Here is a 24,775-nt window from a genome sequence, read left to right as displayed (position 1 = left end):
ACGCTATGGGAGATATAATGATAAAGCTATAAGGTGAATTCTTACATTAAGATAGGGAAAACCAAGAGATTGACATTCCAGATATTCTGATTTCTAAGTGAAGTCAAGGTAAAAGAAATAAACTGAAGACCCTTAGAAAACTAAAAGTTGGACCATTAGAAAATTAATTTTAAGTGGGAAATGATACATGTAATTTATCTTTTTTTTTAAAGAAGATTTTTATTTATTTATTTGACAGAGTTACAGACAGTGAGAGAGAGAGAGAGACAGAAATGAAAGGTTTTCTTCCGTTGGTTCACTCCCCAAATGGCCACAATGGAAGCCAGGAGCCAGGTGCTTCCTCCTGGTCTCCCATGCAGGTGCAGGGCCCAACCACTTGGGCCATCCTCCACTGCCTTCCCAGGCCACAGCAGAGAGCTGGATTGGAAGAGGAGCAACTGGGACTAGAACCTGGCGCCCATATGGGATGCCGGCACCGGAGGCAGAGGATTAACCAAGTGAGCCACAGTGTCGGCCCCTTAGCTTCTTGCCTTAACTCTTAAGTTTCTCTTTGTCCCACGATAGGGGTAAATGTGAAAAAAATATTTAAAAACAGTAGAGAAAATTGAAAGTGTATGTTGAGACTAAATTTCAGTTTCACTCCATAAGGAGATCTTGCAGTTTCCCCTAAAATCCAGAATGTGCTATCAGTATTCAAATACGAATATATTGTGAATCATGAATTTTTAGAAGTAACAAAGAACTCAGCTAGGTCCTCTCTTCTCTCCATAATGCCACAGTGCAAGTGGGTAGACTGTCTCCACATTTTGACATGATTCCTGTTCCAGTGGAATAATGTGTGATTACTTATTATTATGTTTGATGTTCAAAAGTAAGTCAGGGCAGGAAAGTGACTAATACCGGAAATGAATGGTTGGGTCAAGTGGCTATGTAGAAGAAATGACTGAGTAAATGATACATCTCAGCAGGAAAAAGACAAGACAATCATAACAGATGTGTGAGAAAGTGTAACACTACTTAATCTATTTTATCCAGAGGACAAAGAATAATGATTAAGTTCCCGTTTGTGATTTGACTTACATAACAGAATCAGACGGACTCAGATATTTCCTATTGTTCTGGCTATTACTTAAAACTTCTAGCTGTGCTTGGCATATGTGTAGCATATGAACATATGCTCTTTTTAGATTACATATTTTCCTCTCTGTTTTAGTTGTTATGTGTTCTATTTTGTTTTATGATGTTTTGGATGATATAGAATTTGTAAAGCCTCTATAAAAATGAATCATTACATATTCCATTTACTTGTACAATCTTCTTTTGAATTTATGTTGGTGTCACCAACCTTTATTAATTTGAAAACAACATATATTTTACTTTATAAAAATTTTCGTTGAAGCAGTCATAGTTATCTTTACTGGAAAGCTGTAGTATGAATGAAGCTATTTGCCAAATATTAAAGAAAGAACATTGAAGCACTGCTCACACTGCTCTTCCATTTCTAAACCTTTAGATGTTTGACCTTTGAAAATTTTGCTTCTAGCAGAAATTCATATATAATTCTCACTTTGAGGAATAATCTGGTTCTATAATTTCCTATCACTTTACCATTCTGATATTTCCATTTAAATTAAATTCTGATATTTTAAATAATAAAAATGCAATCAATGTTCAATTTTTGAACAGTATCAATTTTAGAAAGTTTCATAATATTGAACCTATATGACTTTTCTAACATTTTAAATCTTTATTTCTAGCATTTTCTCATCAATAATATAATAAATGTCTATGGCCTAATATCATTGAAGATAAAGTAAGAGGGCTTAATAGGCACTGTGCTCCTACTCATGAAGTTGAGAATCTAGTAAAGGAGTAAAACAATTCATTCATTTAATAATCTTTTTTACATTGTTTCCATTTGATTACAATTCATGAAACAGAATAAAGCAAAAGCAGAGACAAAGTGAATCCCAACCCTAACAAAATCACCTCAATAGAAGGGACATGTAAGAGAGAGAAGCCAACTAAAATATCAGTTTTTAAGATAATGATGATTTTTAAATAAATAAAACAGATGAAATGATAGCCATAAGTATAACCAAGTCATCAAAAAAGACCTATTTGAGAAAGTTAACTTTGAATAGATTATATCAAATATAAAGCCATGCAAAGGTCTTTGGGAAAGGGTTTTTTATGCTAGGCATAAAGAGTTATAGTTTCTGAAGTCACAAGAGAAAGTCTGTAATATGGAAAATCCTAGCAAAGGACAAAGAGACATAACTAACTGGGGCTTCAGAGACCATGGACAACTATGGCATTGATACTGATTCGAAGTGCTAAGGCATGAGTAAGGCCTAGCTTACACTTCGTCAGACCTCATGAATCTCACTTACCACAAGAAAGACACAAAAACAACAACATATGCCTTAAACATTAGTAAAACATATAAAACAGCACAACTGTGATAATTATACACACAGAGAGGAGTCAAATACAATTGCAGTTAGCTAACTTTTTTTAAAGAAATACTGATTAAGTAGTGAGAAAAGAGCAATCCATGACTGAACACATTTTAAGGTAAGCAGTTCTTGAGCTGTCTGTTAAAGGATGCACAGGAATTTATCAAATTGATTAAAGGAGAAAGATACTTCTGATACAGGAGATGCAATGCCACAGCGGGGTGAAAACATATCGAACATATTTTAATTTACACTCTGATATGCAGTCCAAGTAGTTGAGTCCCCGCAATTTATGTTGGAGACCCTGTTTGTGTTGTTGGCTTCAGTCTGGCCCAGTTGGAGGTATTGCCAATATTTGGGGATTGAACCAGTGGATGGAAATACCTTCCTGTGTGTCTCTCTATATTTGGCATTCAAATAAAATGAAAATAAATAAATATTGCTTTTAAAAAATCAATGTGATTATAAAATTAAAAAAAAATCAATGTGATTATAAACATTAGTGAGAAATACTTGAAAAAGATACAAACAACAATGAGAAACTAGAGATGCAAGCACTATACACCGTTTGTTAGGAAGGCACTTGTCCATCCTGGAGACACATTGAAAAATACTCACCTGTCTGACCATATTTTAAGTAGCAAAACTCAGAAATTCAGAAGCAATCAAATTTGAGGATTTTTGTAGAAAGCAAATTAAAAAAAAAAAGCAAAACCAGATAAAAAGGTAAAATAGTCCACACAGCTTAGGTTGTTTTTTATGTAGTCAGAGAGTATAAAGTGCTTAACATGAAATATGAGTGCAACTAGGGGTCCCAGGTGCACAGGAAAAAATTCTATCAGGAGGACAATGACATTATTATAGATCATAATCTTTCCTACCAAGGAAACAGAGTTTCAATGTCTTGAATCTAGCCAAAGGGAACAAACACAGAAGGAAAGAGGCACTGTTAGCAAAATCTGGTAGAAACACAGAATTAAAATATTTAAAGGTTCTGACACACATTATAAAACAGATTATGATTAGTTTAGACAAATGAATGTAAGGTGCAGAAATATTAACAGAAAATTGGAAAGTAAAAATTGCGCCTCAGCAAAAAAATTATAAAAGAATCAACAGAGAGCTGAATTTAGGAATCATTGAGAAAACCAACGCAAGCTATAAATATAAGTGCAGAAAATTTGAAATAGAAAACACATACAAAAATCAAGTACATAACCCTAAAGTTCATTTAGAAAACATAAATATCTCTTACAGTAAAATACACACATACACACACACACATGCACAAACGCACAATAATCATGCAATCTAAAAGGTCAAAAGATTTGTATATATAATTCACTGACAGGTTAATACAAAAGCTCTTTCATAGATGAAACTGTCTATTTTTACTAGGAACTGGAAGCAAACATCATCTATGAAATGCTACCACATATCCACCATATAGGCCAATAGAGAGAGTGACAGTGTCCATAGAGGGAATACATATTGATATCAGAATTTTTGGTGAATTTGGGAATATTCAAAAACTTGAAGATTCTTGTAACCTCTGTTGTGCTCCTAGAAATATACCATATAATGAAATGAATTGTTGTACTAGAATATGTATATGGGTGATTATAGCAGCTGTGTTCTTAACAGTCCAATGAAGTGTGGTATGTTTATAAAATTGTGCATTATATAGCAATGACTATTAACAAATTTGGAGAAGGGAATTTTTTTTTTTTTTTTTTTTTTTTTAAGAAGTCTTTGGGAGCCAGTGCTGTGACAGAGCAGGTTAAGCCACCACTTACTGATTCAAGTTCTGGTTGCTGCTCTTCTGATCCAGCTTCTTGCTAGTGTGCCTGGGGAGGCAGAAAATGATGACCCAATGGCTTTGATGCCTGCCAGTCCTGTGGGAGACTCAGAACAAGTTCCTGGTTTAGGCTTACCCAAGTCCTGGCTGTTGTGGCCATTTGGAGAGTGAACCAGTGAATGGAAGACTCTGTCCTCTCTCTCTCTCTCTCTCTCTCTCCGTAACTCCTTCACTCGCTTGGATGCTATGACATTCCAAAAAAGAAATAAATAAATCTTTTAATCAAAAGAGGAAAGAGGCCTTTTATCATGAGGGCTGATGTCCTATATCTCAAGATGTGTAATCTTTATGAGTTTTCATTTTATTAAAATATTTATTTATTTCTTTGAAAAGCAGAGTTGCAGTTCACTCCCCAAATGCCCACAAAGGTTAGGGCTGGGCCAAGCAGAAGCCAAGAGCCAGTAGCTTCATCTAAGTATCTCATGTAGGTGTATGGGATGAAGTACTTGGACCACCTTCCACTATTTTCCCAGGTGCATTAGCTGGGAGCTGGATTGGAAGTGGAGCAACTGGGACTTGAACTGGCACCAATATGGATAAGGGAATCATAGACTATAGCTTAACCTGCTACACCACAATGCCAGCCACTTCAATTTATTTTTGAAATACATACATACTATATGATATATTTATGATATGTAAATATTTTATTTATTTTATATTTATCTAAATCATATTATACTTGTGTATCTCATTTTTTCTTTCAGTTTCTTGATATTTTATTAAGGTTTCTTGACCTAAAATTTTGATCACTCATTTACATTTTACCAAAGCCATTTTTAAAATTTAGAATTTAAATCTTGACAAATTAATCTGGTCATTGTCCCCCCAAGGGAAGTATAGTTTTACCCATTAACGTAATAACATGTACATTACATGCATGTCCCTTTTAGTTCTTACTGAGTTTATGGTTAAATGAATTCAATCCAGCTTCCTTTTTATGAAGTTTTAAGTTTTAATCACATGAAAACAAATAAGTTACTAAATAAAAATCAGCCAAGTATCTGGAATATAATAGAATTTGTATCAGAAAGAGTACTGTCCTGAAGTTTTAAATCTCACTTTTGTATGTTGTCTGGCTTTTATTAGCCATGTAATCACAAAATGGTTTTCTAAATGCTGTTATTCTCAGTTTTCTCATCCATGAAATGGTGATAATAATAACTATGAAGAGTTATGTGTATTTAATGAAGCATGGGAAATGAAAGCTTCAGATTTGATGACAAATGATATCTATTAGCATACTTATATTTCAATAATACTAATTAAATTGTTCAAAATAATAATATTTTTCAAACTATGGGGTGTTTTGTTGACTATTCATAGGTATACATTTGCCCAAATATATTTCATTCTAGTTTACACTACTTAAAATGCAAATTCCATAATTCAAGATAAACCTCATTATGAATAATAATGTATATAATAAATACCCTGATTTTTTCTTATATTCATTTATTATGGTAGTATCCATTATTGTTGAACACAAAGAAGCTTAACCAAGCCTGTCTTGTTTTCAATTTGTATGGCAATTTCTGATGAAATTAGATTATAGAGTTGTGTGAAATAAATTCCTGCATTTAATACATTTATCTTTATAAGACCAGATGGTCAATTGAGCATTTTTAAGAATGATTTTAAATTTAAAACTTAAACCAAGTTCTTTCAGTATTATTTACAGATCATTCTCCATGCATCATAAATATTATTTCAAACTAAACTAAATAATACTTGTATTCACAAATTCATAAATAAAAATAGATGGGATATTGTATTATTTCACGGTATGTTGCATTCTCCTTCACTCTTTTTAAAATTTAAGCAGATTATTTCAACAAGTGAAAGTTTATCAAACCTTGCTTTAGCTGATATTTGATTGTGTCAGTTTATTTCCAGTAATGGTGACTGTCAGTTTTGTTGTTTGTAACTATTTTTTTTCTTTTTTTTTTTTTAATTTCAGGTCTCCTTTTAATAATGCAAACTCATCCAGAAGTCCCGGATACAGGACTCACAGTGTTGTGCTAACAGCAGGCCCATCTGCCCTCCGCAGGGGACATTTTCCTCCTGATGCCCTCTTTGGTTACAATGCAAATCCCGAGTGAGTTCGCGGTATTGAGGTTCCTCTCTGGTGCTGGAATTGAGACACCTGTTACCAGCCTTACCGCTCTGTAAGGTCAGCAGGATGTGCCAACCTGGTTGTCCCCCAGGCGTTGCAGATGGCGCTGGAGAGCCTCCTGCCTTGAAGTCCCACCGGTAGGATTCCTCTGAGTCAAAGCTGTGCACTACTCCCGTCCCTTCTTCCTCCAGTCTGCGGAGGATGTTGTAAACAGTATGGAAAGAAGTGTCTTGAGTAGAGTGTAGACAGCAATTCAGTAATTGCTCCTGTGGCCATGACCTCCTGATTGGAAAGCTTTAGTCTGGCTTCAAAAATCTTTCTCAAGTTCCTACAGTCTCCGTGAAAACCGCTGCAGCTGATGACTGCTCTATCTGTTAACGTGTAACATCCAGGGCTGTCCCTCGTGTGAACTGAAAATCCTTCGCTCAATAGTCGAGAATCAGAAACAACAGCGGAGAAATCTGCTATAGCAAGTGCCAATACGGTACATCCTTGAGGCTTAAGGCGTGAAGCCAGCTGCAATGGCCCAGGACACTGTGGGTGTCCACTCCCAGGTCTCTGCCTGGACCGTGTCCATGGCTGCCACAGCTGTACCGGGGTCCTGCTGTCCCAAACCCTGTTCCTCATTTTTAGGATTTTTATCTTCATTTATCTCATAATCATATCTTTCCTTTAAAATTTTACAAATGTGATTACATTTGTAGATTCAACTACAAAATGGATTTTAAATTGTGGAACAGAAACTCCATGGTGACATGCTTTTTTCTTTTCTTGACTCAAATAAATTGGCACTAAATGGATCTTTTGCTGATTGAATGAATGAATGAATGAATGTGTGTGTGTGTGTGTGTGTGTGTGTGTGTGTGACACTAGCAGATATGACAGAAGCAGAGTTGAGGCAGAAAATGTACTCTCAAATGGGTGAACAGACAATGCAAAAACACCGTTAGCTTAGTTACTTTAATATTCACTCTCCATAACACTGATTTTGAATGAGTTTTTGGAGTGAAAACAGCTTCATTCCTTAATAATAAATTTATTAATTGCACTCCTTATGAGTCCTGACAGCAGTCAGCTTTGTGGGTTTCTGATTCCATTCCAAGGGTTTGAGTGTCTCTGTGATTTATGTAATAGACAGCAGTGTCATGAGGAAAGACTTGTAGGATAAAACTTCTTAAAGACAGGGACACAGATGGCTGCCTGTGCAGTGTGTGGTGGGTGTTAATGAAAAAGCATTGAACAGAGCAGGAAGGGCAGCAAACAACCATGGAAAAGTGCCGGGAGCTCTTTAGAGACATGCTAGATAATATTTTGTTTCCTCCTGGAAATTCTCACATTTATTTTTCTTTTTAAATCACAAACATGCATAGCACTGTGCATGCAAAATTTATATTAAAGAATCAAAACAAACACCAGAAAAGGTGAATAAATAACAGGGATCTATCATGCATTTCAGCCATGCGTCTCTGTGCTAAGTAGAAGCTCACTAATAGAATTGCACTGCTGTATCTTAAACGCTATATTTTGAGTCGAGGCTCTTAAAACATCACAAAAGGCCTTACAAAATCTTATATATCATCATTTAGTTTTTCTACATCAGCTGTCGTCTAAAAATTATCAGCCCATAAAATGTTTATGCCCTAGATGCTCAAATGTTTAGTGATTCAGTGTGACCATATTCATTGAATAATCACGTGTACTACCCTCTTTGGATCCAATCTGTTCAATTTCTTCCATATTTTATCCCTTGTTTCTCACAAATGACAATTTATCACCTATTAGTGAAAAAAAAGAGAAATAGATTTAGTAGAAAGATGATTTGGTAAATTTTGTGTGAAACCATATTATATCATAGGCAAGGTATTTTCCGAACATCTTTCTAACACTTTTATATAATACCTCATAAATGGTAACCTTTAATTTGACAATTATAAAGGCTTTTGTTACACATTTCTCTAATGCAAGTCAGCTCTTCATGTCTCATCCAATATCCACTTACTTTATATAACATTTTATGTAACATTATTTTTACCTGTGCAGCCCCATTTTCTTTTAATCTATTTTTTTTTTCTGGGAATAAAAAGGGACAGGAAAGGAACAATTGATATTATATATAGCATTGTGTCCTTCCTGTACTAGAGACTCTGTGTAGACATTCTTTGATCACTTATCTAAGTGTGAGCTCCAAACTGAAGAAGAATGTACAAACAAGCAACATGTCGACTTTAAGCTCTCTGTCTTGGTTTCATTTACAGGAACCACAAAAGAGAAGCCCGTTGTGTACTTTTTACATTTGTTTTTAAACTTTCATTGGAGGGGTCGCCGACCGCAGAGGCCATTGGGGGGTGAACCAACGGAAAAGGAAGACCTTTCTCTCTGTCTCTCTCTCTCACTGTTCACTCTGCCTGTCAAAAAAAATTAATTAATTAAAAAAATTCACATAATCAAAATTATCTTTGTGTACCAGAAGCAGCAATTCCTCCAACTCCTGTTGCCATATTGCAGCACCCCTGCTTCCCTCGGCTTGTCTCTGTAAATGTGTAACTATCGCCAATGTGTCAATGAGTCACTACTTTGTTTTTTAAATAATTATTTGGGGTACATCTTTAACCAAACTAGTAACAAAGTGGTCTTTCCATTGATAAGTTGTTATCCAATAGTTTACAAAAGTATTATTTTTAGTCATTTTGTTACTTGTTTCTATTAACTAACGTTTCTGTCCATTACATCTGCTACAGTATGTCAGCGGCAATGTTAGAAGACAGAACATGATCCTCAGAGCCTGCACCCATCTGTTTAAGTATTCCATGAATGCATTCCTTTATACTGCATTTAACATGTTCCTGAATATACAATCTCCATTTAGTCAGTGGTTCCTGCAAATTTTGTCACAGGAACTATATTATTAATTTTTTTTTTTCGTAGAGAAAAGAGAAGATGGAAGGATTTTACGCCCAATAAAATCTGAGACACTGAGTTTGCTATGCTATCGTGCAGTGGATTTCAGTTAGAAAATACATAATGCATAAATCAATCATTTGTAGGTTAGAGCCAGTATGTATTTCTGAATGTTACGAATGATTTCTTCAAAAGTAAAAGTCTGATCAAATAATTAGCTTCTAACTCAGTTTCTAGTGGCCCCAACGCAATTAATACAATTTCATTGGGGAAAGGGATTTCATGGGGGTTTCAGTCCAACAATTCACTCTTTGGGCAGGGTATTACATTTTGCAGTAGTTATATTCTCTTTAATATTAAATGTTTTAAATAATTGTTTTAAATACATGCATATTTTATTTAAAAGTAAATCGGTTTATTCCATATCGTTAGTGATACCCCATCCTGTACAACAAATTACTCTTCTCTTAAGGATTAAACCATGCTGGCACCACAAAACCAATCGAGAGAAACACTCTTTTCAGATCTTAATAAGCTTCTGTCAGTTTCGATGAGCCATCTGCTTTTCGATCCTGCCAAATGAGACCCTTTTAGAAAGAATTAGTAAATTATTAATTCAATTTTATCTTTTCTAAAATCACTTGAAATTTTCACTTCATATATATACTGATGGATCTCCACGTTGATGCTAGTTTTGCTATCATTTACATTTTTAGAAAACTAAATTATTTTATTACATAACTATCATAAACTGTATTATTTTGTCAATCTGTGTTTATCTACTCTATACTCATTCCGTGAAAATATGTTTTGTTAGGGGGCCGGCGCTGTGGCACAGCAGGTTAAAGCCCTGGCCTGAAGCTCCAGCACCCCACATGGGCGCTGATTCTAGTCCTGGCTGCTCCTCTTCCGATCCAGCTCTCTGCTATGGCCTGGGATAACAGTAGACGATGGCCCAAGTCCTCGGGCCCTTGCACACACGTGGGAGACCTGGAAGAAGCTCCTGGCTCCTGGCTTCAGATAGGCACAGCTCCGGCCATGGTGGCCGTCTGGGGAATGAACCAGCAGATGAAAGACCTCTCTCTGTCTCTATCTCTCTGTAACTCTGCCTTTCAAATAAATAAAATAAATCTTAAAAAAAAAGAAAATATGTTTGTTAGGGGCTGGCGCTGTGGCACAGTGGGTTAAACCCCTGGCCTAAAGCTCTGGCATCCCATATGGGCCCTGGTTCGAGACCAGGCTGCTCCAATTCCCATCCAGCGCTGGGCTATGGCCTGGGAAAGCATGGCCCAAGTCCTTGGTCCTCTGCACCTGCCTGGGAGAACCAAAGAAGCTCCTGGCTCCTGGCTTCAGATTGGTGCAACTCAGGCCCTTGTGGCCAATTGGAGAATGAACCATTGGATGGAAGACCTCTCTCTCTCTCTCTCTCTCTCTGCCTCTCCTTTCTCTGTGTAACTCTGACTTACAAATAAATAAACAAATAAATCTTTAAAAATATATTTGTTAAACACATACTTTTTACATAAAATACATGTAGTTTCTGAAATGATTAAAATGTAATTCAGTCAGGGTAAGAGCCAAAGTTAATTAAAGGTTCTTGTATGATCTGATTCCCCTGAGATCTCTTGATCTCATCCAGCACCACATCCCAAGTTCCCGTCCAAATCTCCTGACTTCTTTCATCCTCCTTGAAAATGTGAAATATTCTTGAGCTTTAGCACATTTGCACTGGTTGCTTTCCTTTCCTAGGATGCTTCTCTGGATATCTGCACAGATAACTGCTTCGCCTAATGCATCTACTCATGCAAATGTCGATGAGACTCTCTTTGCCCACTCAATTGTTTATCACATCCTGTATACCAACTCCAGAGGAAATCATGTTCCTCCACTTTCTGATATCTTTCTCCTTTCCATTCCTATAACCATAACAAACATCAACTTCTAATATGCTAAAAATTTTACATGCTAATTATATTTATCGATTATTCTGTCTGTTTATTAGAATATACACTATACAAATATTGATAACTCTTTTTCTTCACTACATGTTCTAAGGATCTAGAAAAGTCTAACATTTACATGATAGTTACAAAATATAATGCAATTTTAATTTCATTTTTCATTTGGGATAAATTTTGTCAAATAACAACAAATGTTTAAAAAGTACTTTATTCTTCAATTTTAATAAAACATTTTATGTTCAAATAATCCAGAATTTATAATTCAGTCAAAAGTACCTGCGCATTAGTATTTTTATCTTATATTTTGAGGGAGAATATTTAGCTATGTACATCATTATTTGCTGCAAGAGTGCTCACATAATGCACATCTCATCCACTGAATAAATATGACTATTATTGGTTGTAACAACCACAATAAAGCAGACACACTGTAAAATGTCTGATTTCATTGAGTCAGTCTTTCCTAGTATGCCCTTCTAATGCAATGACAGCAGCATATCAAAGCTCTTGGTAACAGACAGATGGTTTAAGTTCCTTAGATGTTAGCAGCATTGCTAATTATCCTTATTAAATCTTTACACAACTTCCAGACAATATTACAGCTCAGTGAGCTTCCCCCAAAGCATTAGAATAACACAAAATCCTGGATGGAGGAATGAGAATTTACGATGGTAGGTAAAATGATCGAGTCCAACATTAGAGTACATGGATTTAACCCTTATCTCTGGTTTCAGACTCCAGCTTCCCACCAATACAGATAATGAGAGTTAGAGGTGATGGCACAGGAATTGTGTTCCTGCCTCCCACATAGAAGACCTAGATTGCATTCCTGAATCCGGGCTCTGTACAACCCCAGTCCCAGCTATACATATACATACATATATATACATATATATATATACACACATATATATATCCCACTTTCAATGATTCATGATGACTTTCAGAAATTCAGGATTCTTAGAAAAATTCACTACTAGGTCAGGAAATTTGTATTGGTAATTTTAGCATAGCTAATACATGTGTTAATATATAATACACATATATTTTACATAACTGTGTTTTAAAGATTTATTTATTTATTTTGAAAGAATTACAAGGAGAGAGGGATAGACACAGAGATATTTTCTTTTCACTGGTTTACTCCCCAGATACTTGCAACAGCCAATGCTGGGCAATTGAAGCCAGGATCTCGGAGCTCTTGGGTCTCTCACATTGGTGCCATAGATCCAAGAAGTTTGGACATGCGCCACTGCCTTTCCCAGGCCACTAGCAGGGATCTCGATTGGAAGTGGAACAACCAGGACACAAACCAGTACACACATAGTACGCCAGCTTTGCAAGCAGTAGCTTTACCTGCTGTGCCACAAGTTCTGCTTCTTTAATTATTGTTTATATCAATCTCAGAATCACAAAAGGAATATTTTTTCTTGAATTCTAGATGGAATATTGAGTGTATGAGGGCTTTCCCATTGCAATTTCATTTTTAATGTCTAATAACTGTTCATAAAGTCACAAAGAGTGGAAAGATACCTGTCAAAGCTTGAGATAGGTCTGGTATATCCTGGCACATTCTAACAGAGGAACGGGGTTTAAATTAAAATTCTGTTCTCTAAGAAATTCCTAAAAAACACACACATTTATCTTTGGACATTAAGCTCATGAATTTAGCCCTAATGCGGGAATGACGTAAAAGGATGAAGACTAATCAACTAAAAAATTAGGGATGCATTTACTTTTTACAAATTTTTATAAAATATTAGATAATTGTCAGATTGTATCTGATACCAAATGTCCCAATCTAATGATGCATTTGTTTTAAGAAACTTGAATTTCTGAAAATCTTGTGTTATGTTTTCATCTTTCTTGAATCTTTGAAAGTATAAAAATAAAAGAAGTTCTAGTATAATCGCTGTGGTTCGAAGTAGTAGGATATGGGCCAGCACCGCGGCTCACTAGGCTAATCCTCTGCCTTGCAGCGCCGGTGCACCGGGTTCTAATCCCGGTAGGGGCGCCGGATTCTGTCCCGGTTGCCTCTCTTCCAGGCCAGCTCTCTGCTGTGGCCAGGGAGTGCAGTGGAGGATGGCCCAAGTCCTTGGGCCCTGCACCCCATGGGAGACCAGGATAAGTACCTGGCTCCTGCCATTGGATCAGCGCGGTGTGCTGGCTGCAGTGCGCCAGCCGCAGCAGCCATTGGAGGGTGAATCAATGGCAAAGGAAGACCTTTCTCTCTGTCTCTCTCTCTCACTGTCCACTCTGCCTGTCAAAAAAAAAAAAAAAAAAAGTAGTAGGATATGAGGATTCATAGCTTCAGTTAGAGTACCCAACTTATATTATAAAAGGCAACACAGGGGCTGCCTCTGTGGCATAGAGGGTAAAGCCACAGTCTGCCGTGCGAGCATCCCATATGGGCACCAGTTCAAGTACCAGCTGCTCTACTTCCAATCCAGCTCTCTGCTATGGCTTGGGAAAGCAGCAGAAGAGGGCCCAAATCCTGCACCCACGTGGCAGACTTCAAAGAAGCTCTTGGCTCCTGCCTTTGGATCGACACAGCTCTGGCTGTTGCAGCTATCTGGGGAGTGAGCTAGCGGGTGGAAGTCCTCTGTCTCTCTCTCTCTCTCTCTCTCTCTCTCTCTCTCTGCTTCTGCCTCTGCCATCCTGCAACTTTTTTCAAATAAATAAATAAATCTTTTTTAAAAAAGACAATGGGCCGGCGCTGCGGCTCAATAGGCTAATCCTCCGCCTTGTGGCGCCGGCACACTGGGTTCTAGTCCCATCGGGGCGCCGGATTCTGTCCCGGTTGCTCCTCTTCCAGGCCAGCTCTCTGCTGTGGCCAGGGAGTGCAGTGGAGGATGGCTCAAGTGCTTGGGCCCTGCACCCCATGGGAGACCAGGAGAGGTACCTGGCTCCTGGTTTCGGATCAGCGCGGTGCGCTGGCCACAGCGCGCCGGCCGCAGCAGTCATTGGAGGGTGAACCAACGGCAAAGGAAGACCTTTCTCTCTTTCTCTCTCACTGTCCACTCTGCCTGTCAAAAAATAAATAAAAAATAAAAATGACAATATACTTCCTTGTTCTGTCTATAATCAAAGCTCTCTGGGTAATTTCCAATTATTGCAGACATTTATCTTAAATTGTTAATACATACCCACACATATACATAAACATACATATATGCAAAAATGGCATGCTTTATGTTTAAATAAATAACATACAGATATGCATGCAAATATAATATTTTATTGTAAAAAGCATAAATAATGTACACATACATTTGTTTTTCATACTGACACTATGTATCAATAGGCGATTGTAATTAAATGAAATGGATTTTGCTTCTTCATAGTTCATCCACATTAGATAAAAAAAAAATCTTGACATTTCTATTTAGAAAAAACTATTGGTCTTTTCTTGTTATAATAGTACATGGACATCAAAAACAAGAAAATTTTAGAATAAAAAGTTCATTATTTGAGCGCTGTTTTCTTCAGAAATATCATCATCAACATTGTGCTTCAGACCTCTTTATGTGTGTGTGCCTGTGTGCTTGTGTGTGTGTGTATTTAGCATTTATTTGAAAGGCAGAGAGACAGAGACAGACAGAAAGAGATCTTCAACACACTGGACCTCCTCAGATGCCTGCAGCAGCCAGAGTTGTGCCTGCATTCGGCCAGGACCCAGGACCTCAATCTGTCTCCCATGTGGGTGTCACATTAGCATGAAGCTGGATTGGAAGCAGAATCAATACTCAAAACCAGGCACTCCTCTGGGATGTTAGCAGGCATCTTACTGCTGAGCCAAATGAGTTCCCCCTTGATATTTATTTTTCTTTCAGTCTTTCTCCTGCAGTTGTTAACTATGTGAGTTCTGATAATAATTAAAAATGCTACAACTATGAACCTCTAATTATGGTAAGATCTTTCCATAGAATAATCCAATACATGTTCACTGATCAAACGCAAAGTAAATTTAAAGAAAAAATTCCTAACGTGTAGATGTAAAACTGCAGATTAAATTGGTTAGATTACCTGTGGTCATGTAACTAAACAATAATTTGACATATGAGGTGAGGCATTTGGTGTAGTATTTAATATGCCTGCAACCTATGTCAGAAGGCCTGGGATTGAGTCCTGGTTCTGCTCTTGACTCCAAATTCTTGCTAATGAAAACCCTAGGAAGAAGCTGTAATAGCTCAAGTAGCTGGGTTTCTGTCACCCACGTGAGTGACCTGGATTGAATTGCCAGCTCACAACTTCAGTCCCGCTGGCTGTTGCACACATTTGAGGAATGGACCAGCAGGAATTTTCTCTCTCTCTTCCCTCTCTCTCTGCCTGAATTACTCTGTCTGTGTCTCAAATGAATTAACTAAAAAAATAACAAAAGTCCTAAATAAATTGTTTGGCAAAAATCATGTAAAAAATCTTTCCTTCTAGAACCCTTGTTATGTTTTCACGTAGAATAAACATGTGTACAGGTCTATGTGTCACTACCTAATTCAAGCATGGTTTACCTGTGTCTGATTATTTTTCTTAGATTTATTTCAAAGTTATAACATTTGACTGCCTCAAGAAGTTGAGAACAAATTGTGTTCTCAACAAAAGATTATTTTTTGTTAAGCAAATACAGTTTAAGCTGTTTTTGATTCTTCATTCAAACAAGGAATCCATTATCCATTTTCAAAGACATTTAGTATAAATGTGTTAGTTGTGCATGATTTATGTTGGATCAAGGGAAAGCTTTAATCTACATAGTTTATTTTATTCTTTGTTGGACAATGATAACCATTTCCTGTTGTTAAAAGCACAACATTTTGTTTCTTTTTCTTAATGCAATTATCTTACATTCATTGGAGACAAGAAGCATAACTATTTGAAAACTCCATTATTTCTTTTGCTTTGTGCCTAAAGCATATAATGTAATCCATACAATAGAAAGGAATTACAGCACTAACTATCAAATATGCTTAACTGCAGATCATGGAATGAGTAAAAATGAGGAGAAATTACATATCCCTTTAAACAATAAAAACATTACATGACTATATTCCTATAAACATCTGATTAAACAGCAAAATTAAAATGACTATTACCATACCATGAACTGCTAGTTAGATTCAACACATCAAATTTTACATGTATTGTTGTGATGATTGGTTACATATAAAATAGATAAGATTTGCAGTTTTGTCACTCTTAAGTCATTTTCCAAATGTAGCCTTGATTGTACTTTTCAAGTTAAAAAAGGCCCGTTAAAAAAAGGGCCTTGAAAAGGAATAGGGAGTAAAGACTCACATCTTCCAATCAACATGTATTTGAAATCTATAATGTATTGCTTTCTTTATAATCAAAACAAAAATCTCACGTGTTTCATTTTATAAGCAATTGAGTTTATTTTGTAGTGCTGTTGGGTTACATTCAGTTTTGATTATGATATTTAATACCTGAAAAGAATGAGAAATATAAATGCTTAATTATACAAATTAAATGTTGTGTTTCTGGTCCAGATGGTATTAGAAGTCAACATTTGTGCCTCTGCAACTTTTGTTATATGCCCTATGACAAACCATAGCAATGACAGATAAAAGAACCATTCCTTAAAATTAACTTTAAAATATCATGTGCAAAGTGATTTCCTAGAAGAAACTCAGACAGAAAGCGGTGATAGAGAAGCTATGTTTCTTTGGGTTTTAGGTTTACACAATTTTAGCTAAAACATGAAGAACTTTCTTAACTACACAGGGAGACAAAAAGCTCCTCATAACTAATCAATTAAACCCAGATCATTATACACACACACACACACACACACAAAGGAACAGGGAGTAAAGACTCACTTCCTTAGGAAAGAATATATATGAATATATATATCATATATAATTGATATATGCATACATATTTATGATAATTATATATATATTATTGTATTGTATTGTGTTCTACCCTATTATGGTTGTCTAATACCATTGTCACCATACCATTCATAATCAAATGCCTGGCGATATAGTATTTATTGAATATCCAATATTTTGAAGGAGATTTTCAAATACTTCTCACTAATAACTTTCAATTAAAAATTTAAAATATGCATGAATTAGTTAATCTTCCTTCATTACAGAGATTTTCTGTTTAACCTTGGGATTACCGTGGATGTACTTGACATTCCAGCCATCAAGAAGAAAACAAAAACATGAAGGAGTAGATATAGAAAATTTTTGTGGAAATCTTATCATCTTCCACTTATAGTTCATTGACTAGAATCTGGCAAGAAGGGCACGAAAGGCAGGAAACTATCATGTAGAAAAATATCATAGCTCTCTACTACAGCCTGGGATAGTTGTAAAAAATGGCCTAAGTCTTTGGCCCCTGCTGTTGTGTGTGAGACCTGGAAGAAGCTCCTGGCTTTAATTTCAGCCCAGCTCCAGTGGTGATGGCCATTTGGGGAGTGAACCAAAGATAAAGACCTTTCTCTCTGTCTCTCCCATTGTCTGTCTGTCACTATACGTCTCAAATAAAAGCAAACATTAGATGTCCTGCTCAAAAATGCAATTGGAAGACTTTTATTTCCTAGAAAATTATGTAGATTCCTCAGAAACCTGAATATAACCCTACCGTTCGACCCAGCCATCCCACTCCTTGGAATTTACCCAAAGGAATTTAAATTGGCAAACAAAAAAGCGGTCTGCACCCTAATGTTTATTGCAGTACAATTCACAATAGCCAAGACCTGGAACCAACCTAAATGCCCATCAACGGTAGACTGGATAAAGAAATTATGGGATATGTACTCTTTAGAATACTATACCGCAGTAAGAAACAACGAAATCCAGCCATTTGCAACAAAATGGAGGCATCTGGAAAACGTCATGCTGAGTGAAATAAGCCAGTCCCAAAGGGACAAATACCATATGTTCTCCATGATCGGTGACAACTGACTGAACACCAAAAAGGAAACCTGTTGAAGTGAAAAGGACACTATGAGAAACGGTGACTTGATCAGTATAGCCCTGACTGTTAATGAACAACTTAATACATTATCCCTCTTAGTAGTTTTTTTGTATGTTCTACTTAATATGACTGGTTTAATTCTGTAATTAATACACAGTTATTCTTAAGTGTTGAAATTTAACTGAAATGTGATCCCTGTTAAACATAAGAGTGGGAATAAGAGAGGGAAGAGATGTACAATTTGGGACATGCTCAAGCTGACTTGCCCCAAATGGTAGAGTTAGAAACATACCAGGGGACTCCAATTTAATCCCATCAAGGTGGCATGTACCAATGCATCTCACTAGTCCAAGTGATCAATTTCAGTTCACAATTGATCATAACGAAAGGACTAAGAGTCGAAGGGAGCACATAAACAAGTCTAGCACCTGCTAATACTAACCAATAGAATAAAGAAAGGGGAGAGTGATCCAACATGGGAAGCGAGATACTCAGCAGACTCATGGAATGGTGGATGTCCTAAACAGCACTCTGGCCTCAGAATCGGCCCTAAAGGCATTCGGATCTGGCTGAAAAGCCCATGAGAGTATTTCAGGCATGGAAAGCCAAGACACTCTGGCAAAAAAACAAAACAAAACAAAACAAAACAAAACAACACCCTAACTAACTAAATGAAAGATCTCCATGAGTGAGATCCCAGTGGAAACAACAGGTCATCAAAGAAGGAGGTACCTTTTTCTGAAGGGAGGAGAGAACCTCCACTTTAACTATGACCTTGTCTAAACAAGATAAGAGTCGGAGAACTCAAGGGGCTTCCATAGCCTTGGAAACTCATGACTGGAGCATAGGGAGATTACTGATGCCATAAACAGGAGTGTCAATTTGTAAAGTCAACAACAGGAGTCACTGTGCACTTACTCCTCATGTAGGATCTCTGTCCTTAATGTGCTATACATTGAGACTTAATGCTATAACGAGTACTTAAACAGTATATTTCACTTTGTGTTTCTATGGGGGTGCAAACTGTTGAAATCTTTACTTAATGTATACTAAACTGATCTTCTATAAAAAAAAAAAAAAAGAAGAAGAAATTATCAATTCCCAACTTGACTCTCACTGGGATTAAACATGACAATAGGTCTGATCTGATTTCATCATCATTTAAAAAATCATCTATTATTTTTCACTTTATGTTTCTGTGTGGGGGCAAACTGTTGAAATCTTTACTTAATGTATGCTAAACTGATCTTCTGTATATAAAGGGAATCGAAAATGAATCATGATGTGAATGGAAGGGGAGAGGGAGTGGGAAAAGGGAGGGTTGCGTGTGGGAGGGACGTTATGGGGGGGAAGCCATTGTAATCCATAAGCCATACTTTGGAAATTTATATTCATTAAATAAAAGTTAAAGAAAAATAAAAAAAAATAAATGGTCCTATATGTGAGGTGATATTTTATGTAGAATGTTTGATGAAACATGTTGAGTGGTTGCTCTTATATTAGTATGACTCTCTGATATTTTTAATCAGGATAACTGCTTTTCCAATGTGTGGAGTTACTGAACTATACAATTAGATCTAGATGGCACAATTTATATTAAGAGGTAATGTGACATAATTGAGATTACCATAGACTTCAAAATTTGAGGAATCAAGCTAAAATGATAAGTAACTTTTAGAGAAAAAAAAATACTTAAGCCAGTGTCCTCAATTCCATCTGCACATAAAATTTAAATGTAGTTTATTTCTAAGTCAACCCGAATCAGAGATGGAATATTTTTAAGACTCCAGAAGTTTTTTTATTTTCTTTTCTGGTCATTACTCAGTTTTTAGGTTATTCTTAATTTTATTGCTTTCTGTTAGTACTTTAAGTTCTTGAAATTGTATAAATTCATGCAATATACACTTTTGTATCATACTTCTATCTATGGAATTAACTCATGTTATTCTTTACTCGGGATTTTAATCTTACTTGTATGTATGTGCTATTCCCCTACTTGAATATACTACTTTCCCCCATTTTCTTGTGAAAATTTTTCAGTTGTTTTAGTTTGGAAATACTGTGAATAAATCTTTTGTGAGTATTATTACACATGTGAGAATACTTCTAAATTGTTCATAGAAAATGAAATTTAAAATTTGTTAGTTTGGGTGCACAATATTTTGTAATTCATGCATATGAGTATCTTCAAAAAGTTTATGAAAAATACATATTATGAAAAACCTAAAAAAAGAAAATTATGTGTTATATGACAAGCTAAATATGTAACCAATTTTATAGAATTTAGAGCATAATAAAATTATTTAGTTAAATAATAATTTTAGGAAGTAATCTTTAAATTGCTTATATATTTACAGGCAGTAAATATACTTTTTTTTTTTTGACAGGCAGAGTGGACAGTGAGAGAGAGAGACAGAGAGAAAGGTCTTCCTTTGCCGTTGGTTCACCCTCCAATGGCCGCCGCAGCCGGCGCACTGCGCTGATCCGAAGGCAGGAGCCAGGTGCTTCTCCTGGTCTCCCATGGGGTGCAGGGCCCAAGCACTTGGGCCATCCTCCACTGCACTCCTGGGCCACAGCAGAGAGCTGGCCTGGAAGAGGGGTAACCGGGACAGAATCCTGCGCCCTTACCGGGACTAGAACCCGGGGGTGTGCCAGCGCCGCAAGGCGGAGGACTAGCCTAGTGTGCCGCGGCATCAGCCAGTAAATATACTTTTAAAAATATCTACCTAGGGACCAGTGTTGTGGTGTAATGAGTTAAGCTGGCACCTGCAGAGCTGACATCCCATGAGGGTGCCAGTTCAAGTCCTGGCTCCTGCACTTCCGAGATAACTCCCTGCTAATGAGCCTAGAAAAGCAGCAAAAATGGTCCAAGTCCTTTGGCCCCTGCTAGCCACATGGAAGACCTGGATGAATCCTGTTCCTGACTTTGGCTTACCCCAGCCCTGGTATTTGTGACCATCTAGGGAGTAAGCCAGTGGATGGAAAACCTCTGTCTATTCCTATCCCTCTCTCTCTCTATAACTCTGTCCTTCAAATAAATACAATAAAATTTTTAAAAAATCTACTTAATAATATGTTACTTGAACAATTGTTATTTGAATAATGTGATGCTATTTTTACACAAATTTTGCTAAGATTTTCTAAATAATGAAGGTCGTCAGTTTATTATTATGACATGAATTATCTTCTACATTCAGCTTATTGTTAAAGAACAAAAGGAAAATTTTCAATCCCGCAATTTAAAAAGTATTATACTGTCAGATTAGAAAATTACATTTTTATTCTATAATATGATTTAATATTGAATATATTTTTGTTATGTTTGTTTTGTTGCATGTATTAATCTGAAAGTCTTATTGTATCAGTTAAGATGACCTGAGAAACTACCATTAAGAAACGACCAGTGGATGTCAGCAAGATGAAAGACTAGTAGGTTCCAATCAATCATAAATAACTATACGCTGGTGAATACGACTGAGGGAGAGCTCCAGAGTATAGCAAAGAAATAAAAGAAACCGTGTGGGCCATGGAAAGTGAAGACGATTGCATAGGAAATAATAAAAACACCTCTATTCCTAACCCAAATTGCCTCTGTATCCCACTCCAAGGGCCAAACTATCACAGAGCTGCTCTGTCTCCCTGAGCTGCGTCACTGCTATCCCTTGTCACTAGAATCCTGGGTCACTCATTATCCCACCATTTCTGGGGTCCGAAGCCCACCTCCCAGACTGAAATTACCACTGTGTTGTGTCCCACTTCCAAGAGCCTATGTTTCAGCTACGTCAGGAAGGGCTGAGCTTCTACATAGCCGCATCGACCCCCGGGCTATATTCCTCTGAGCTCTTGCAGTTTGAGCCTTGTCATTGCTGAAGCCGTCATGATGCTATGAAAGGCAAGCCCATCCTAAGACATTACAGACTCTTGCCATTTCTGAGGGCTTACTGCCACTTCACATTCTGCCTGGGACCTGACATCCCGGGGGGTCAGAATCACCATTGTACAAAGCCCCAACAATCAGTGTCCTATTTAATCATCTCTACTGCATCCCACTCCTGAATGCTGAGCTGCTTTAAGACTCCTCCAACCGTAAGGCCAACCCTGGGATCTCACTGCCCCACTCTCTGTAGCATGAGATACCACAGGGCTGTGCCACTCTAAGGAAGCAAGTTGATTCTGTGCTGATTCCTGCCCTTACGTACTGAGTTGCTGCTTCATCAGAAATCCCTGTCAGTGCAGTCAACTGCATGGAGCCTGTACTATGCATGCTCATTTATTAGAACTTGAATGTTACAACTGTTTTTGACAGTTCCTGAATCTATAACCTGTGCTATGTTGACAACTTGAGTGCCTATGTCCTAGAATATGCCACTGTGGTTTTTGCATGGTATATTTGATCCAGTACAAAGAAAGACCACCTGTGGAGAAAAGGAAAAACAGGAAGAACCCAATGTGCTCTGACAATACTGCATGGTGAATTACAAAAGCCCATACTGCCATTGGTGCCACCATGATTGCAGCCTTGGACTCTAAAGTTTCTGCAATCATCACTGATAATGATCTCAGCTGACGGAACTGCACAGAGAATTCCTTGGAATCAGAGCCACCACACTTAACATACCACCAATATTCCACCTACTTGCAGATGGATTTTTTTTTTCATGGTTGTCAACCTTTAAGGCTTGAGAAAGGTGGCTACCCCATCAAATATGCCTAAAATAATGAAAAACTCTAAGAGTTGTGTAAAAGCTTGGAAACCTGACACCACTAAAGTTATAATTCTCCAACTCCTGTCTTCAAACAATTGGAAACCTATGAATTGTATGAAAATGAATTCAAAATAATTACTTTGAAACAGTTTATAGAATGTAAGAGCATATACATAAAGTACTCTCCTGTAATATCAGAAATGCAATAAGTGAACAAATGAGTTCAACCAAGAGATATAAATTATATAAAAAGAAACAAATAGAAATCCTGGAGATGAAAAATATTCTGTATGAAATGAAATACAATATAAATCTACAGCAGTACATTTGATCAAGCAGTACAAACTGTGAGCTTGAAGGCAGATTTTTAAATTATATAATCAGAGAAAACAGTTTGAGGAAGTCCTACAGGACATACAAGACACCAGCAAATGAACAAATTACATATTACAATATTTCCTAAAGGAGAATATAAAAAGAAAGAAAAAGGCAGAGAGATTATTTGGTTTATGCCTCAAAATTTCCAAAATTTTAAAATCCATATCCAGGTGGCACATATATCTCAAAACAAGGTGAACCCAAACAGAGCTTTGCCAAAACATGTCATAATTTCATAGTCAAATGATAAAGACAATGAAGGTATCCTGGAAGCAGCAATAGGAAAACAATGGTACAAAATACATGGAAATCTGGATAAGGTTATCAGAACTACAAAGGAGAAATCTTAGAAACCAAATAAGAATATAATGATAAATTTAAACTGTTAAAAGAAAATAATCAGTTGTTAGTTGATTTCTGTATGTAAGCTATTCTAACCGGGGTGAGGTGAAACCTCATTGTGGTTTTGCTTGGCATTTCCCTGATGGCTAGTGATCCTGAACATTTTTTCATGTGTCTGTTGGCTATTTGGATTTCCTCTTTTGAAAAATGTCTGTTTAGATCCTTGGCCCATCTCTTAAATGGGTTGTTTGTTTTGTTATTGTGGAGTTTCTTGATCTCTTTGTAGATTCTTGTTAATAAACCTTTATCGGTTGCATAATTTACAAATATTTTTTCCCATTCTGTCAGTTGCCTCTTCACTTTCCTGACTATTTCTTTTGCAGTACAGAAACTTCTCAATTTTGGTTTTGACTTCCTGTGCCTCTGGGGTCTTTTCCAAGAAATCTTTGCTTGTGCCTATATCTTGCAGGATTTCTCTGTTGTTCTCGAATAATTTGATGATGCTGGGTCATAGATTTAGATCTTTAATCCATGCTGAGTGGATTTTTGTGTAAGGTGTAAGGTAGGGGTCTTGCTTCATGCTTCAGCATGTGGAAATCAAGTTTTCCCAGCACCAACAACAGATGCTGGAGAGGATGTGGAGAAAAAGGGACAATAATCCACTCTTGGTGGGAATGCAAACTGGTAAAGCCACTATGGAAGACAGTTTGGAGATTCCTCAGAAACCTGAATATAGCCCTACCACATGACCCAGACATCCTACTCCTTGGAATTTACCCAAATGAAAATAAATTGGCAAATAAAAGAGCTGTTTGCAACTCAATGTTTATTGCAGTTCAATTCACAATAGCTAAGAAATGGAATCAACCTAAATGTCCTTCAACAGAAGACTGGATAAAGAAATTATGGGATATGTACTCTATAAAATACTTATAGCAGTAAAAAAAAAAATGAAATCCAGTCATTTGCAACAAAATGGAGGTATCTGGAAAACATCATGCTGAGTAAAATAAGCCAGTCCCAAAGGGACAAATATGATATCTTCTCCCTGATCAGTGACAACTAATGGAGCACCTAAAAGGAAACCAGTTGAAGTGAAATGGACACTATGAGAA

General features: G+C 36.7%; 1 pseudogene; it reads right to left on the bottom strand.

The window, feature by feature from the left end:
* Window positions 1–6,338: 6,338 nt before the first annotated feature.
* LOC100348295 (proteasome subunit beta type-1 pseudogene) overlaps window positions 6,339–24,775 on the bottom strand; it is an 81,189-nt pseudogene continuing 62,752 nt past the window's right edge.

The sequence above is a fragment of the Oryctolagus cuniculus genome, chromosome 2 (assembly GCF_051225735.1).
Source record: "Oryctolagus cuniculus isolate XC-2025 breed Fujian yellow rabbit chromosome 2, ASM5122573v1, whole genome shotgun sequence".
In the NCBI taxonomy this organism is placed as follows: Eukaryota; Metazoa; Chordata; class Mammalia; order Lagomorpha; family Leporidae; genus Oryctolagus; species Oryctolagus cuniculus.
Note: the sequence above shows the minus strand (reverse complement) of the source record. Positions and strands in the feature narration are given on the sequence as shown.